This window comes from Semicossyphus pulcher, unplaced genomic scaffold (assembly GCF_022749685.1).
Source record: "Semicossyphus pulcher isolate SPU_LCO1_2020_fin unplaced genomic scaffold, fSemPul1.0.p SCAF_11, whole genome shotgun sequence".
NCBI classification, from domain to species: Eukaryota; Metazoa; Chordata; class Actinopteri; order Labriformes; family Labridae; genus Semicossyphus; species Semicossyphus pulcher.
In genome coordinates this window covers 10,268,883-10,286,994 of record NW_027211615.1, presented here as the reverse complement: position 1 = coordinate 10,286,994, position 18,112 = coordinate 10,268,883, and the positions used below count along the sequence as shown (strand labels likewise).

Sequence of the window (18,112 nt, the reverse complement as noted above, 5' to 3'; positions counted from 1 at the left end):
GTGCATGTGTGTCCCTAAGTGCAGCCCCAATTTATCATTCTTCGTATTTTCGAACGACCGTCCTTTCAGCTTTGTGTGAAAAGATGCAGCCTGAGGACATCCTGCTTCTGCCTCGTACCGTAAAACACAGCGATAACTTTCATCTTAAATTACGACACATGATTTATGGACGTTTGAATCGTACAGAAGAATCTCCTCCTCCTTCCTGTGTCAGTCCCAGTCGCAGGCCTCCCTAAACGGAGCACAGACCTCTTCCTCCGTTGAGGGTTATTAAAGCTTCAAACTTTCTATCAAGATGAGGAGGCCTCTCTCTCTTTTGCCTTCAAGGTTTCCCCTCAGGAGGGTTTGCTGCGGTGTAATGGATCACCCTGAACAAGCCACACAGCCTCTTTTGAACCGCACAGAGCACACTTTCAAGGGGATAAAAGGGTAAGGAAAGCCTAATGAACAGGTCTAATTTCTGGGCAGGAAATGGATTAATTGCGGCACTTAGCTTGTTAACGTGGGATCAGGGTCTGGAGAAAAAGGGGGCAGGGTTTGAAGAGCAGGCAACGCAGGCATTTCCAATGAAACCTCAAAATGGAAATAGGATCCTTAAAAAATACTAATGAAAGTATAATGAGCCCATTAATATCCTATATTTGTTTTCAAATATAGGTTTGCATGGCTTTGGGGGCCAGACGTAAAAACAAAGCTATGCTGATTTTCCAGTAACTAGCTGACCCACCACTATAAATCAAAGGAAAGATTATATTACTACACAATCTGACCTCAGCGTCCATTCAGTAGCTGTTCTGTAGCTTTCGATCAGATCTCATATGTACATTTGGCGGATGTTCAAATGTATATTTCATCGTAGAACTTAAAAGGAGGCTTTACGTGTTGAGTTCTTGACCTCGGAGGAAGCCGGTGACATGCTGGAGAAAAACGACAAAAACAGATTCATGGAGGATTTTATTTTTGACATGCCCCCAAAATTTACATTCCTCAAAGTTTAGGCATGTGTGGTATCTTTGAAACCTTGAAAACTAATTCTGACACCTAGACTTGAGTATACACCTAGCACTCCCATGGTACCAATGCAATAAAAAAAATACAGCCTACATATTACAATTTTTACAGCTCTATTACCCTGTATAGATTTCATATAATTGCTATATACATATTTTGTTTGGCCTGGCTCAACACTCTGAAGGAGTCCTAACATAAAACAGGCTTTGCACATAGGAACAAGTTAAGCTAACATTAGCAGCAGCTCAGCTCACAGCGTCTCCTGAAGTCCTGTGTTTGCTGACAAGTCGGAGAGACACTAATTTGTAACATGAAGCTGTTTAGTTTTGTGTTTTTACTGGTTTTAATTAACTTAACTTAAAAATTAAAAGGCCTTAAAATATATAATGGAAAGCCACTGAGTGCTAACATTTTTGCTAGCTTTGACTAACGTTAAACTCTTTGCTAGCACCACACTGTCTTCTGTGGTGACTTGATAATTTGCCTAATTTACCTGAAACCTTTTCTTCTTTTATGGCCTGGCTCGACACTCTGAAGGAAACCTTAGCTAAAAACAAGCTGTGCACAAAGCAGCAAGTTAAGCTAACGTTAGCAGCAGCTTAGCTCCCTGCCTCTCCTGCAGTCCTGTGGTCGCTGTTGCGAGTCAATTATTTTTAATTTTAAGCTGTTTTATTTTGTGTTTTTACTGGTTTAAAATAACTTAACTTTATATTACAAAGCCTTAAGATATGTAATGGGAGGACACTGATTGCTAACATTTTTGCTAGCTTTGACTAATGTTAAACTCTTTGCTAGCACCACACCGTTGTCGTTTGTTGTGGTGTCGTGATAATTTACCTGAAACCTGTTCCTCTTTTCTGCTTAAAAATAGTTGCTATACTGGCAATTTTTATAGTATATTGATACTCTACAGGCTATTGTTTGGGGGTATCCGAGGCATTTTTGATACTAACATTGATATTGAACAACTCTAAACAATGTACTCACAGGTCAGTCAGTGAGAGTTGAAGATACTGAAGGAAAAATTAACGCGACACTTCTATAACGCATTTATTAAAACAGCTACTGCACTATGAAATCTGTCTGCTGTATTTCTGGGCCTGTTTCTTTATTTGGTATGTTTCAATTTCCACTTAAAATTCACACAATGGCATGTTGAATTTCTTACAGTGTTGGAGTTTTATAGCATTTAAGCACTTAAAAGTATAATAAAAAACGTCCCTGCCCCTCAGAATCAAAGAAAAAAACAGTCATTGTCATGTTCATCCCAAGATTTATATGCGAATAATCCAAGTTTGATTGGAATGAACAAGTAAATGCAAAATGTTGGTTGTTGAACGTCTCTTCTTGTTAGTAAAATAATCTTAATCTGAGGTTGTATCGCTGGTCTTTAAATTAAATTCCCCCTGTTATGTTGTCACCAATTGTTAAATATCTCCTTCATTGTTTCCTCTAGCAGATTTAAGAGACTGTAGGAGCTGCTTTCATTCATTCTGATGACAGCAGAGTCTAAACTTTAGGGACTGATGGAGGTGTGGTCACTGGACGGTGCTGCTAGTGTTTTTAATGGACGCCGTCCCAGCGCTGGAGGCTCCGGCTGCCCACATGTGGCTCGGTGGGCGGCTGATTTAGATGTAACAGGGGAAAATAGAGGAAGATAAAGATGTAATTCAGAGGCTTGCTGGAGGGTTTGGATTCTCCCAGTTGGTTATGCAGACACACACACACACACACACACACACACACACACACACACACACACACACACACACACACACACTCAAATACATTCATGTCATGTCAGCAGAGGAGTCTGTGGGAAGATGTTTGTTTTGGCCCGGTTGTGGCCCGAAGCTGCAGTCCAGAAGGCAGGCGGGTAGGAGCTGCTGCTGGTCCCATCGTCTCCCTTATAGCTTATTCTATAACTGCTGGAGAGGACAGGCAAAACAAACATTTATACAGTGAACAGTGACACAAATAAACACCCAGGTTTGCACATGCAGCTGATACATGACAGGTTTCAGACATTATAGTTCCAAACTTAAGGGCTTTCCTGTCAGTACCAGAAGTCCTTTATCTCTACCTTTAACCAAAGTCTCCAATCAAGACTTTTTTTGCTTCTTTCCATTTGGTAATTGGGCTGAGACAAACTTCCACCATCAAAACTTTGAGCAGTTAATACGCTAGGTGGCTTTAATAGACTTCTTGAGGACCAATATGTGGAAAAATGATGTCTGTTGCTCAGCAGGACCAAACAAAGAAAAGACAAACAGATTGAAGGGCTTAGTGCATGTTAGAAAGAAAAAGGATTCATCTGAATGTGAGCTTACAGCATATATTATATAATCAGTGGGATGAGACAACAAAGGGAAGAAAAAATGGATAAAACATGTAAATGATCATCTGAGCCTGAGATCACCATTCCAGCTTAGAAATAATGTTATACTATTGCCAATTACACTTACTGATTAAGGACTAAAGGTTTATTTATTTACAGAACTCAAGACTCAGAGTGGTTTGGATTTAAGGAATAAAACAGAGCTAATTGATGCCCTGTTTTCCCTATGAACTATGTTTGCAAAACTTTTTTCACTCATTGCTGTTTGATTTGATTATGTGTGACTGATTGTCAATGTATGATGTCATTATCAACCTTTTTGAGGAAGCTTTCAGAAAACAATAGTAAAACAGTAATCTAGTAGAAAACATCATGGAGGCTGGTGTGGCTCGTTTAAGTCCTGTTACTTTAAAGTCTTAAAGCCCCCCTCCAGGTAAAATCAAGTGTTTAACCTTGTAAACATCTCCATGTGGTGTTCTTCATGTGCTACAAGACATATCAGGGACAACATCAGCAGTCATCTCCATGGCTGGGCCTGTCTGCTTTTAAACTGCAGTGTACCAAGGACAGGCTGAACAACACGTTTTCAGATTGGCAGGTTTGAGACGTCACAAACCTAAGGAGCCAATCCTGTTAATGGACGGGGTGACGCTATGCACATCATTATGTGCAACCTATGGCAACCACTTTTGCCATGCGCGAGCCAGCTGTAACCGTCATCCTAATTTTTGCAAACTCACTACTGACTACTGACGTTAATGTTACTACTAATTACTACATTTCAAGCTAGCTAAGTTTCAGCAAGTTGCCACTAAACAATGGCAGAGACGTGTTTTGTTTTCGCAACAGAGGGGGGCTCAGAGATTCTGAATTTTAACGAGGGAGAAGGACGAGATGCCTTTGGAGGATTTTGACAAGGTAATTAAACGTATTATCTTGCATACGTTGCATATTTGGCATACATATCAGACACAATATATTATTTTAAGCAGAGCATTTTATATGTCTTAAAACATGACTGGACCTGGTCTTTGATGCCAGCTAAGTACTTGTTGCACATTTAAATAAACCTTCCAAGTGCAAGTTAAAGCCTTTATACTGTAATATGTTGAAGCTGCACCTTGTTAAAACACAGAATTGTTTGAGTATGTATTCACCTGTTTGCACTGCCAGGTACAGTTTGTTTTACTACACAGGAAAAATGGTCAAACTTAACCGGCTAATGCTTCAGTGGTAACGTCAGAGGATTCTGGCTCTCATTGCATCATTATACAGTAAAGGACCAACCCCAATGTGTATTTTTAGAGGAGTTCAAACAAACCAAGACCCAGGAAAAGGTGTTTTAAAAACCAGCCATTGACCCCAAAGTGATCCGTGGTGTGTGTGATTTTATTGAGTGGAGAAGCGAGCAGAAAGGAATGAAGCGGCCCTCTCTGAACGCTCCCCGGCCTCGTAACACAAACCTGACTCTGCAGAAAGCTGCAATAACACAGCAGCTGGCACTCTCAGGAACACTGCTGCGAGAACACGCACGGCACGTGACCCCACCTGACCCACGTTTGTGTGTGTGTGTAAATGTCAGTGTTGCTTTAACAGTTGTGGTTGGTTCAGCCAATGCCCTTAAAAGGCAGTGAGTTTGATTGGTGCGGTATAACGTCATGTTTGCTAAGCTCTGTTGTCTTCTCGTACACACACACACGCACACTCATACACCTTGAATACTTACTTTAAGGCTACATAGTCTTTTCTAGGACTTACTGAAGTTTGGTAAAGTAATTGGCTAAAAGTTTGGAGCAGAAACAGGAAATCTAGCATGGTGGGAGTTTTTTGGCGGGAACACACTGTTGCCATAGCGATTTGCTGATTCAAGGGGTTGTGGGACTCTGCTTTGCCAGCATGTTCACTCAGCTGATGTCTGCCCCTCTTTGACTTCTATCATCTGTTCTCTGCTGCACACATACACACAAATGATGGCTCACACTCGTACGAATATAAAAAGCAGTTTAATCGCACTCTAACTCTGCTAGTAGCGATACAAACTCCACTATATGCAGTGTAGTCATACATTACAAATCTAGCTTAATACCCAGGCGATGTGGTCATTAGCCCTGGAGGGAAAGTCTGTAAGAAGTTTAATCAGATTAACATGAATCATGAAAAAAGGTGTTAAATTCCCTTTTTAAGTTCTCACAGCTTCTTCGACTTTCCCTTTTTTCCCTTCACTTTTCCCACCCACTGCTCACACATGTTTAACTCATTGGCACAGGATTTTTCCCCGTGTGTCCTTGGTGTTCTTACTGTGCCTCCTTCAAGTCACTGTAAACACACTGATGTTGGGAAGCTCAAATTCTTTCCTAAAATCATACTGATACATATATTCAAGGATGTAAGTCATTTTTTATATGGTACCTGACAATCATTAGCATTTCACTTGCTAAAAGAGAAAGTGAACAGATGGACAGTGAAATCCAGAAGGAAATCTGGCCATATTTAAAAGGAAAAAAACATATTTGACAACCCATTAGCTACCTTTAGACAACAGTTACGCTAGCTTTCAGGCACTTCCTAGCTAATATTATGTTATGTAACTTTATTAGCTAATAAGTACGTATTCGCTCTGAGCTAACATTCTAAATTCAAGCCTTTCATAATGTATGATTTGAAACTGCCCAATGCTAATAATAGCTATCAGGCTATTCCTAGCTGACATTATGTTATGTAATGTTTTGTTAGCTAGTAAGTAAGTAAGTGAACTAGTTGTTTCAAGCTAACATTATGTTAGCTAGGAATTCAAGCCTCTCGAAATTTATCATTTAAAACTACCGAATGCTAACATTAGCTTTTAGCCACTTCCTAGCTAACAGTAATATTATCTTGTAGGTTGCTGGATGCTAACGTTGGCTGTAATCTGTTGCTAATGGGTTATCCAATATGTTGTATTAACTTGGAATATGACCAGATTTCCCTCCGGATTTTCACTGTGTATTGTCTTTTCAGTTGCTGATCAATCTGGAAGTGATGAATTGAAAGGCTGATGATTGTTGGTAACCCTAAATCTATATGACTAATAACCTGGACAGCAATACAACATAACGGCATCTGAGTTTCCTACCTTGAGCATGTCAGAAGAAAAATGGTTGGTGTGAGTATATGGTCAATGTTCTTTGCTATCTCGTCCATGTCACTCTCACAACCTGTAAACCCTGCCTTTCATCGTGTCCCTCTTCCTTGTTTGTCTTCTGTCTCTGTTTTTCCACCATTTCCGACCGTGCAGACAGAGATAGCCTGGAGGTTAGAGCAGGATGTTGACTGGCGCGTGTCCCTGACTATCTGAGGAAATTGGGTCATATAGAGTGATTGAGTCATCCGGATACTTTTTGTCATAGTAACCTTAAGCAGCAGACTTAACTCCCCAACTGTTGCATTTTTTTTTTCAACGGGCAACTCCCTCTTATGAGCATGCAGGACCTAATCTGCAACTAATCCCATATACGATGTGGGTGTAATTTAATGTTCTTAACAAAACAACACTCTTATACCTGAGCAACAGAATAGGACAATTGCCAATGACTCCAAAGATGACGTACATTGGTCTTTGTCATTGATGTTTTTTTTTCGTTTCAAGGCCATCAAACAGGCCTCCTCGTTTTTGTTCTTCATATGGGATGGGAATAAAGAAGCATTGGCTCAACACATCAATAAAAGATCCTTTGTTGTATTGCAGAAACCGCCCATAAAAAAGAGGTGAGTCTCCTGGTTATTGTCAGACTTCTGGATGCTCTCATTATCCACGTTTGTTATTAACTCTATGTGACTTAAACTTCACAGAGTTCTCCAACCATGCATAGATGTATCCATTCTGAATACATTGATTGGCATACCAGACTAACAAGTGGTTAATGTTGGAAAACAGTCACTATGTGGTAAAGGTACAAAACTTCTTGGTTAGGTTGAGGAAAATGTTTTATTTTGGGTTAGAATAAGCATGGTTGTTGCTTTAGACAGTTCATTATGTGTCAGTTGACCTACCCTTTGTTAATTAAAATGTGTCAATGTTGACTATTGGTCTATAACACGTCAACTGACTGCCTTCATTGCTCCCATCATAATTGGTATGGCCACTGGACGTTGCCACCAAACAATTAACCTAACTTTGGGTCGTAACAAGCTGTTTTTGTAGACGACCTATAAGGCCATATGTTTGGCTTACTGTACCAATCTACACCATTGTGTCTGATTTTGCTTTGGTTAAAATATACCCCTTTGAAGTAAAAAAAGAGATGAGTTAAGTAGTTCATGAATAAACAGGAAAAGAAACTTAAGCCATGTTAAATGGTTGATTGCTACTTCTTAACAAAGAGATGTGTTGTAACTCATCGGTTCTTTATCATTTAGCCTGTTGATGTAAAAAAAAAAACTCCCCCAACCTTCTATCTCTCTCCAATATCCATGACTAATGTCATCCCGAGACAATGATGACATGCTTTGTATCAGTCATGTGTGCCAAAGTACCAAACTTTTAAAAAAGTCCCTTGAAAAATAATGGTGGGGAAAAACCTAAAACAGAAACTAGGCTATGAGCTGGCCAGACGCTTTGATTCCACTATCTGCAGACTGTATGGTAAACATGAGGAAGCAACAACAGAGCGATGAAGTGATACAGACAGATAACACAGGTGACCGCAGAACGACAGGATGAGTTTAAACCACTCATTGTAGGTTTGATTTACTCAACTCTGACCTTTGAGGCGTTCGAACGCTCATCAGCTCTGTTGGCGGATGTCAAAATGTGCTTCATCATCATCGTCTACTTACCCAAACACAAGATAAACCCATGAAATGATACAACTGTAAGTGAGTACATTAGCTCAAGAGATTTGAGACTCGTGCTGCTCTTGAATATTTTCAGTTCACGCTACTTTATACTTCTATTTGTCTACATTTCAGAGGTAAATATAGTTATATTGCTTCATATGTTATAAAAAAAGTTAGAATTATAACAACTGGGGTAAAACATGATTAAAAAGTCTTGTCGAAGTTTGGTTAGCTTTTGGCACCAGGACTACTTTACCAGGTTAAGAAAAAGATCATGGTTTGGGTTTAAATTAGTTCTTAAGTACGTACGCAGTCACGAAACTAACATACTTACCTAATGATGTACAGTACTTAATATAATTATGTAAGCTCGGTAGCCAGCATATACTAGCCTTCAAAGAAGTCATCTTCCCAAAGAAGTCAGCTCTGACTATTTGTTTTCAACCCGAAGCGAACCCCCGCTCCCCTGATGAAAGTCCAATGTCTGACCCGTCCATTCCCTCCAACGTCAACCCCAAGCAAACATTCCTGCTTGGCATACATCATCACCTGACTTCAATGGCAGGTTAACGTCAAAATAATTAGCTTAAGCATCAAGATATGACCCAAGAGGGGTTCCTAAAGTGTCATATATTGACCTTGACGCGCGGGTCACTCTCAAGCCATTGTGATTGACGAGTTGGGCTCATTTGTTGGATGTCTCTCCTGCTTTACGTTCCCCACCTTCATCTTCATTGTGCAGACGATCTCATGACATTGTAGGTAATGACTATCAGCCTTCCTCCCGTTTGCACGTCTGAGTCAATAGTGACCGCTCATACCTACCTGGCCCTTGTTTCACCTTACTCGAGGCCAAAGGTCTCATCAGCATTGGTCTGTTGGAGAAAGAGGCCCTCTCTGATGATCATTTTGGGGTCTGTCGCTCTGCCCTCCCTCGTCAAAGCCGCTCATGTCCCTGTAATGGTTCCAGCCTCTAACATGTGAAGCTCTTTCCAGAGCCGAGGAATGTTCTGCGTTTGGCTTCAGGCTGTTTGTCTGCTTTACAAATGTAGGATAATAGGAGCATGCAGTCAAGTTAACATTCATACAGTCACATGTACACACATGTTTTTACAAACCTACACACTTAAAGCAAGCACAAATAGATTATACACGACATGCACAAACACACAAACATCCCCCCTCGTCCTGTGGTTTGTGCTCGGCCCATTTTCCCAAACGAGCGACTGTTTCTTTGTTGGAAACTGCAAAATAAGCAAAGCTCTGGACCAGAACTCGCTGCCAACTTGGTCGGCTTCGCAAAGTTGTAAACTGTGTACACTACTGTTATTTTGTCACTCCACGCTCGCGGCGAAAACTACGTGTTTTGTGATCAGCCCTTCATGTTTTCTTTCGTATGTAGAGAGTGTTGAATCAGAGGAGGGAAAGGGGGGGCAGACTAATGCTTTCCAGTCTGTGGCTGGTTTCAGTTTTCCTCCTGCGGTGGATGAAGACAGAGGGAGAGGAAGAGAGAAAGGGAGAGGGTAGAATTAGTGTGTGTATGGAGGGGAAGTCTCGGGGGTGGGAACCATGGGGAGAAATTCCCAGGACATCTTAAGCTAGTATTATACTCCTGTAGGATGCATTTAAATGTCTCTGTGGATCCACGCAGAGAGGGGTGTTCTGGGTAACTAGACGTCTCAGAGGTTTGCAGAGGAGTCGATTCACACGCCTCCCAAACCTCTGTGTTTCCTAAAGTCTTATTTGAACTGCTATTTCCTGTTGCTTGAGGAAGAGATGGCGACACTGTCCGGTTTCAATATCAAGTAATAGTTGAAAGATCCTTGTGTAGTTTTGAACAATAGTGGCTTATTGGGCAATGTGTCCCAGCATTTTTCAGTTTTAATTGTTGCATATGCACAAAAGGAAGTGACAAACATTCCTGCTGGTGGTTTCACACTGTTACACTGATTGGCAGTTAGCAGACAAACACTTACAAGAAACACAACAATGTGCCAGGATAAGTCGGAAGGAACAAGACTGCAAGCTAGCAAACACAGATCCAAACTGTTACAGATTCAGTTCATGCCATTATGCTGGATAGTGCTACACACCTGCATTGGTGTTTACTGTAGTGTCACCTCTTTTAGTTGATAAACCATCCCCGCAATCTGGTGTTATTGTTGCCGCTGTATGTTTGCAGAAAGTCCTAACTGAAGTGCCGTGAACTGTGACAGCGTGTGCATGCATTACTTCTCCCAGTTTATAACACATTTTGCCAATGAGGATAAAAACCGCAAGCTGCTTAGAGCAGGACACGAAGAAGAAGTTTGCATGGAGCTTGCATCATGGTCACGGTCGGCTCGCTAACGGAGTTCGCCAAGAGCAACAGCGTCTGGGACAACTTGTGTATGTAGAGAGATTTTATAACTTTGGCAAATGACATTACCAACGAGGAAAACAAACACTCAAATTCTCCTCAGTGTGTGTGGTGCCAAGACGTACAAGTTGACACGCAACTTAGCAACGCCACGGAAGCCAGGTGACTTAAGAGCTGGTTATGTTTACGCTACCTAAGCCCAGTTTTTCTTGTAAAAGAAACAACAAATGTTTTATGACAAAAGATATTTGCCAGATTACTCCTCAGGAGACCTTAAATTAGACAACCAAAAAAACAAATTGTTCATGTTTACCCCAAATCTGAATGACCAGCTTATAACAACGGCAATAAATCTGCTGTTAGCAAATAGTTGCCAATATGGATTAAATCTTGTATCATAAACGATGTTGGGCAAAGTTACTTTTAAAAGTAATGTTACGTTGCTGCGCTATCTACTGAGAAAGGTAACATGTTACTTGATTACTTTTGCATTACCAAAAATGAAAACCCATTTTCTACCTTCTACCGTCATTGCATAGCCCAGTGTAGCCTAGCCTAACTTCTGCATTATCTTTTCCCAGGAAAGGGACGACTTTTTATGTAAAAATAACTAAATAACGGATTAACTTGCAGAACTGGGAACGGGTTACGTTACTTGTTACAACAAAAAAGTAAGTACTCCAACTGATGACTTTGTAACGTGTTTCCCCAACACTGGTCATAAAGTTTACCCATTTAAATCAAAATATTGTACATTTAGTCGTAAATCAACGAAGAAAAAAAATGTGGATAGAAAATCGAAACAAAAACTTGTATTTTAAGCTAATTTATGCCATTAAATACCCGACAAATCGATCTCTGTATTTACCCAGAATTACAATAAAGCAGTCCTGCTCGTTCGTTTGCAACAATGTTCACAATGGCCTTATTTAACAAGTCATATTACAGGGACAGACTCCATGTCATAAACAAAGTGGAAGAACACATTTATAGTGTATTATGTGTATAAGTTGTCATTTTGCCCAACTCTTCTCTTACATGCAGCCACGAGCTGAACGCTCCAACTCTAACACCACATTCCCAATTTGAGCTGAATGAAATTCTCGTGTCGTTTCCTGGAGCTGCCGTGACTTTTTTCATCTCTCTCTCTTTCTCTCTCTCACACACTCATGCTCTTACTCCAGGCCCCCTCCTCCTCTTTTGCCTCCTCCTTCCCTCCCCTTTCTACCTCTCTGTGAGAGCTCACTCACACAGCGACGGGCTGTGTAGGTGGACACTACATGTCTCGCTCTCTCTCTCTCTGTCTCTCTCTCTTACACACACTCCCTCCCTCACCACCTCATTCTCTCTCTCTCTCTGGCTCTCTCTCCTGCTGTCACATTCCTGTTGTCTAAAGCCAGGTTTAACTTTCCCTCTGCCCGAGAGTAGGAAGGAAGAGGAGAAGCATTAAGAGTCCTCTCTGGATGAGGAGAAGAAAAGAGGAGGAAACTCTTCATACTCCAGCAAAGGGGGAGTCACCGTAAAGAAGCATACCTTCTTAAAGGGGCTATACTTTTCTTTTTTACTCCCTCCCTGCTTCTTACTTTTCCCTTTTTTGGGCTCCGTCAGACCCACCGTGGACTATTCACGTGAGCGCTTGTTTTTACGGCAAAGCTAGACCCAGCTCTCCTGGCGGGACGGAGAGGAGGAGGAAGAGGAGGAGGCGGAGGGGGCAGTGTTTGACAAGCCAGACAGACGCACACAAACACACGTTCAGAGAGAAAGTTACAGCCTGGACCCCGGAGGATTTTCCATTCAGCAATGTGTGTGTAAGTGTCACCTCGACTTCTGCCTGAACACGCTTGTTTAAATCCCTCCGCTGTAGTCTGGATGCTTTCATTCTGTGCTGAGGACTTTTGGGTTGTTTGAGGAGTGGGACCATCTCGGTCAGCTCTAAAGTTTTATGATGTTTTAGAGTCATTTATCTGCACATTTAATCTGTCATAAGTTGGTTTTTACCTTTTCCTTACTGAGAGGTAAACACACTGCACTTTACGTTGCTCTCAGGAATGTCATCTCAGTTTCAGGAACGCTGCTGAGGAATTACTGTGTGTTAATTATTTGAAAGATGGGGTGTGTGTGTGTCAGGATTCCCGCGAAACATGAGAAAACAAGAGCTCGAGCGCCTGATTTTCCAGGTTGACTGACTGGATTAGACTCTGACAGGGAGCTGTAAGTTCCACGTGTGGACAGATGAGGTAACTGAGGAACACATCAGTGTTGGCACCTTTGACAGCAACATTAACACTCCTTTTTTCCATGATGGTCAGGGCTGCTGGTAGAGAACAGGATCTGCTGGCAGGAGTTTGAGTGTCATGTAATTAACCACAGGGTGCACAATACAGTAAAACCAACAAGGGCTGAGAGTCATTCACACACTGCAAATACTAGTGCTGACTCAGAGCAGGCAGCAGGGATGAGCTCATGGGATGAGAAGACGTCACTTCACTCCAAAACTTCATAACAACCTTTTTTTAGAGCTTTAGGGATACCCCAGGGCGACGTTCTCAGACCTCTCACTTTGTCAGAACGACACTCCAAAACCAACATTTATTCGTTTAATGATAGCAGTTGAGAAGCTGAAATGACTTAAAAGATAAGTGCATGTTAATTTCCCGACAAATCGACTGATCAATTGATCAACTAATCATTTTAGGACCAATCTTTTCAGACCTGTGAGAGTTTGGATAGCAGCTGGAGATACGAGGAAATCTGTTGTTCTATTTGTCTCAAACGATAAGAATTTTTGATACATCAGTGACAGAGACTTTTCCTTTATCAGGCTGCTTAACATTTTATGTGTTTTATTGATTATTTACTTTCTTGCCAGTCAGATATTCTGGACTTAAAGGCTGTATGATTGGCTTAATGGTTGGTTGAACCTTTGGTTGGATTTCAATGGTCGCTTTTCTCTGTAGGGACATCAAATTCAGACTAATGTATTTCCAATAAAACTGAAGATTGATAAGAAAATTTAGGTCAAAAAAGTTTCACAAGAGATTCTGTATCATACTAAATTTGATTCATTGTCGTATAAGAATCAGTAATCAGCCTCATCATCTCAGTTTGAAGTGTTTCTTTCATCTGATGCTGCACTCAAACCATGCTCAGCGTTCAATCCACATGCGCAGTTGTAGTGACGTGTCCGTCAGTTCAACACGTGTTACTCCACAGAGCGTTCCTTTAGTTCAACACAACTGCAGTCTTAACTCGCAGCAGTACACGCACAACACCTAAACACACGTCAGCCCTCGTGAACAGCACCCAGAAACCCAGCGAGCTGCTTCCACCAGACAATGGCGCAGTCAGTTCCTGGGCTCCAAAATGACTAAATTGCTTCGATGGTTTCCAAATGGCGTGTGTGTGTTTTCCTGTCTGTTGTGTGCACGTATTATACAGTAGGTTTGTGCTCCTGCCTCCTTGTTTGCAGGACTGTAAAGCGTGTGCATGCATCCACACCTACAGTTTTTCCCTCTAATTGACGCGCGGCCGTTCCCCTGTAGCGCCAGTGTGCACAGCCTTGCCGGTCCCTCCCAAACCACAAGGGACTCTTTGTTTGTAATTTATGAATTAGTGTGTGGTTTAGGTTACGAGAAGAGACGAGGGCAGTATGTAGGCACAAGAACAGGAACAGGAATTAGCCGAGCCCCCTCAAGCGCTCGTTTTGATTAGCTGGATGGTGACTCGCTTTGTTTGTTATTCCAGATTAGCCGTCTGGACGTCCTCTGGAGATGGAAGTGGAGATGAAGATGACGAATGATTAATAAGCGTCGTTGTCTTTCTCTATTTTTTCTTTCCTCTCTTTCGCGCCCCCACACAGAGATGTGACTTCATGTTTGACAATCCTGCGATAATCGGTGTAAATCTGTGTCCGGCCATCAGATAAGGCTGACTGCTCGGTTGTAAAAACATAAAGCGAAGAAAGCCAGGCCCTCTCTTTCTGCATCCTTCACACCCCCCTGCTCGGACTGCTCTTTCCGCCTTCCTTTGGCTTCCCTTTTGCTCTTTTTCATCAAGTGGTTTTATTTACTTTGTCTAGTCTGAATGGAACCTGGCGCTGGACTAAGCTTTGGCCTGGTTCTCTCACAGAAAAAGCAAAGCCCTCGTTCCTTTCCAACCCCCATCTTTTCTCTCTCTCTCTCTCTCTCTCCCCTTGATTTGATTTTTATCCTTTTCTTCTCTGTTCTCTGTTTTTCAAACTCAGCGTGCATTCCTAATGGCTTCAGCTCTCCTAGACGGCTGTTTTCTTTTTTCCTTCCTTCCTACTGCCCTTCCTTCCCACCTTCCTTCCAGAACAAGACTCTCACTTAAAAAGCACTCTGAAATAGAAGTCATTTTGAAGTGTGTGTTGAGGGTAAGGGGGTCTCCTGATAGCCAAAGCAGATGTGGGTTCCCCCCCTAAAAACATCCTGGCCTTCTCCAGCAACAGCGTGCAGCTGCTTGCAGGGGGTGCTGGGTCGCCCAACTACCTGTACATCCTCACACCATTATATCCCCTCCCTTTATGCTGCCATGACTTACAACGGCTGCCAGGGTCCCAACATTTCAATGATCACAGACCACAATTCTCTGTTAACAAGCTGACTTAACAGAGCTTTCAAAGAGCAGGAGCCCACCATTATGTTATAGTTCATATAAAGGATCTCTTTCCTCTCAAGCCAATTCTCTCTGCTTTGAGAGATCTCTCCCTGGAAGAGCAGTGTTTTATCACTCCTCTTATGTCTGTGTTATTGCCTGGACTGGTCCTGGATGGAGGGATTTAAAGAGCCTTACAGCTGAGGGGAGTCATTTATCTCCCAGTGAGATTGTAGTGGTAAGTCCCCTGGATCCTCCTAGATTTAAAAGGTCAGCGAGGTGGGAGAGGGGAGAAAACCCAGCAGAGGTCTGTGCACATGGGACTATGCACATTTTAAGGCCCCGCCCCTATAAAAAATGTGTTAAACTAAATGTAACTCAGCTTGAATGGATGAGCTTCATTATGCAGAATCATGTATGTGCACAGTTTAACATTAGTTATGTATACGAGCAGATTTCAGGACAACACAAGTGTGACATGAACGCTTTAAACCAGCAAACGAACACATTCACACAGCAGCTTAAATGCTGTTTCAATGTTGTACTGCTGAGTCAAAGGTTGTGTGTTGTATAAATTTAGGGTGTCTGACAAAATATGATCATGTCACCATTTCTCGATTGATCAGCAACTGAAAAAACAATGAACAGAAAAAAATTGGAGGGACGTTGGCTGTCATTTCATGGCAACTGAAACATACGAACATATTTTAGCTGTGGTCAGATAACAGCTAACGTTAGCATTCAGCTACCAATTACTAGATAATTGAGTTAGCTAGGAAGTGGCTAAAGGCTAATATTACTGTTTGGTAGTGTTACAAGCTACAATAGGACAGGCATGAACTCCTAGCTAATGTAATGTGAGCTAGAAATGTATTTCCTAGCTAGCGTAATGTTTGCTAGTAATTGGTTGCTAGCATTAGCTGTCTAACCGTATCTAATAGGTTATAAAACATGAGGATTTAAGTTTAAATATGGCTCAGTATCCCTCCAGATTTTTGCAATTTAATGTCTTTTCAGTAGCTAGAAACATAACTATTACTAAATGACAACAGTTGTCCGACACCCTGCATGTATGCTACTTAAAACCTCGAACAAAGCAGTTTGACTTGGGGGTGGGATGGGGGAGGACTAAATGTAGTTTTAATCTTAAGTTTTGAACTTTTTTCATGCAGTATACATACGTTTGCTTCACTTGTGGTTTCACTTGGTCTGCAATGGTAAGAATAACATTGCAATGATAACAAGCATATGCAGTAGACTAGTGGGTGCAGTAAATGGTTGTCTGTAAAGCATGTTTGTGACCAGGTCATGCTCAGGCCTCGACAGTGTGACACAGAACACCAGAGAACAACTTGAATGGCTTTATTATCCGGCTTTCTGCCTTTTCAGTTGCCCTTTAGCGAGCCAAGCTCACCCAGGAAAATTAATTTTCTCTCCGAGGCTCGCTGCTCAGGGTGAAGGACGCCGCACCTCTGACTGTGTGTGTGTTTCTCTGGACTCTCTGGCCTTTACAGCCGTCCAGTTAATTAAAGCAGAGCACTGCAGCGTGAGGAGAGCAGAAGTAGACCAGTGTTCAGGTGCATACCAACTTCAGTATGTGTGCTCACGTCAGTGTACTGCCAGAGGTGTGTGTGTTTGTTTAGTTGCCTGTTTAGTCAGGTTTGTCTGCAATTTATACTGAAAGTTAGGACTCAAGAAAATACCATCCCAATACTAAATCCCACATTAAATGGCATTTTAAGTTGCCGTTATTGTTGGATTAAGTGTAAGAAACGATGTCAGAGTAATGCTGTCCTCTTCTTATGAACTGGCAAGGAGTAGCATGTGGCGTGTTTTTACAGCCCTCTCTTCGCCTTCTCCTCTCCTCCCCCACGGCTCACCCCACCTCACCCCCATTAAACTCAATTTGTTCTGAGAGGCGAGGATCGCTGGGAGTCCTGAAACATGTGCTGCACGGGCATAAGAAGGCAGAGAAGCTTGATTTAAAGGAGGATTTAGTGGCATTGTGGGAACAAGAAATCACTGTTGGCTCAGAGAGGGAGACAGATTGGCAGGAGAGAGGGAGAGACATTTATAACGTACATTTAGAGCAGTTAATCATCAGCGTATAGCTTTATTCACTGTCTGTACACTTTGGCTAACATGCCTACAACTTGGTTTACTTTTACGAGCTACTTGAAGTGAGAGAGAGGGACGAGAAGACAGACAGTGAGAGGAAGAGAGACGTATTTTATGCTTTGGCCTGGTTGACGCCTTATTAGAAGTCTGGAGTCTTTCAAAAAGGCCAAACACTCCTCAACAATCCACCAAGACTTCCAATAAAGGTTGAAATGTTATGAAGCAGGATTACAGGGTGCAAGTATAATGAAGACGCGATGTCTACATGAAGAGGCTTTGAGAGGAGGTTTCAATCTAAACATGTGTTTAAAGTGGGCCCATGTTTAGTCTGGTGTAATATACAGTAAACATGTGTTTTAGGTTGCCTTAGTAGTTTTATCGCTGCTGTATTCAGGGTTTAGAAATTAGCAGACTTGCTTAATGATGTCTGTCGATTTTACAGCCCAGGGTTTTTTGAATGAAGCATTAAATGACTCGCTGCAGATGTTAGGCCGGTTTTCAGATGTCTGCATCTGCTGGGATGTAAGTTTGTTTAATTGAAATCTCATAAAGTTGTACGCTTTCAGGCCTGAATTTTCTCACTGCTGTCTAGAGATCAATTTGTTTGTAAGTTAAAGGAGCAACTCGTCCCTGGAAAAAGCCACCGTCAGTCAAAGCTGGTGTTCTCTGTAATCGATAGAAGCTATAATATTTGAAATTGGTGCCATAGCTGTGGAGAAAGTTGTACAAACAGCTCGTGGTTTCACCCATTCTACATTCCTACAATTCCCAACATGCATTGTGCCCCTCCCTCTGAAAGGAATGGCCCAGCGAGAGACGCTGGAGTGAAATACTAGCGTTTTCACTGCAGGCAATGG

At 41.9% G+C, this 18,112-nt stretch overlaps 1 protein-coding gene across 2 annotated transcripts in view; it reads left to right on the top strand.

Moving 5' to 3' along the window:
- LOC138584211 (protein eva-1 homolog A) overlaps positions 1–18,112 on the top strand; it is an 88,208-nt gene that overhangs the window by 42,061 nt on the left and 28,035 nt on the right. Inside the window, exon 1 of one of the 2 annotated variants that reach the window (XM_069656398.1) lies at positions 12,197–12,331. The exons of the other annotated variant lie outside the window; for it this stretch is intronic. The gene's annotated coding sequence lies outside the window, so the exon portion shown is untranslated. Of the gene's footprint in view, positions 1–12,196; positions 12,332–18,112 lie in introns of those variants that run through there. 2 annotated transcript variants of the gene reach the window in all.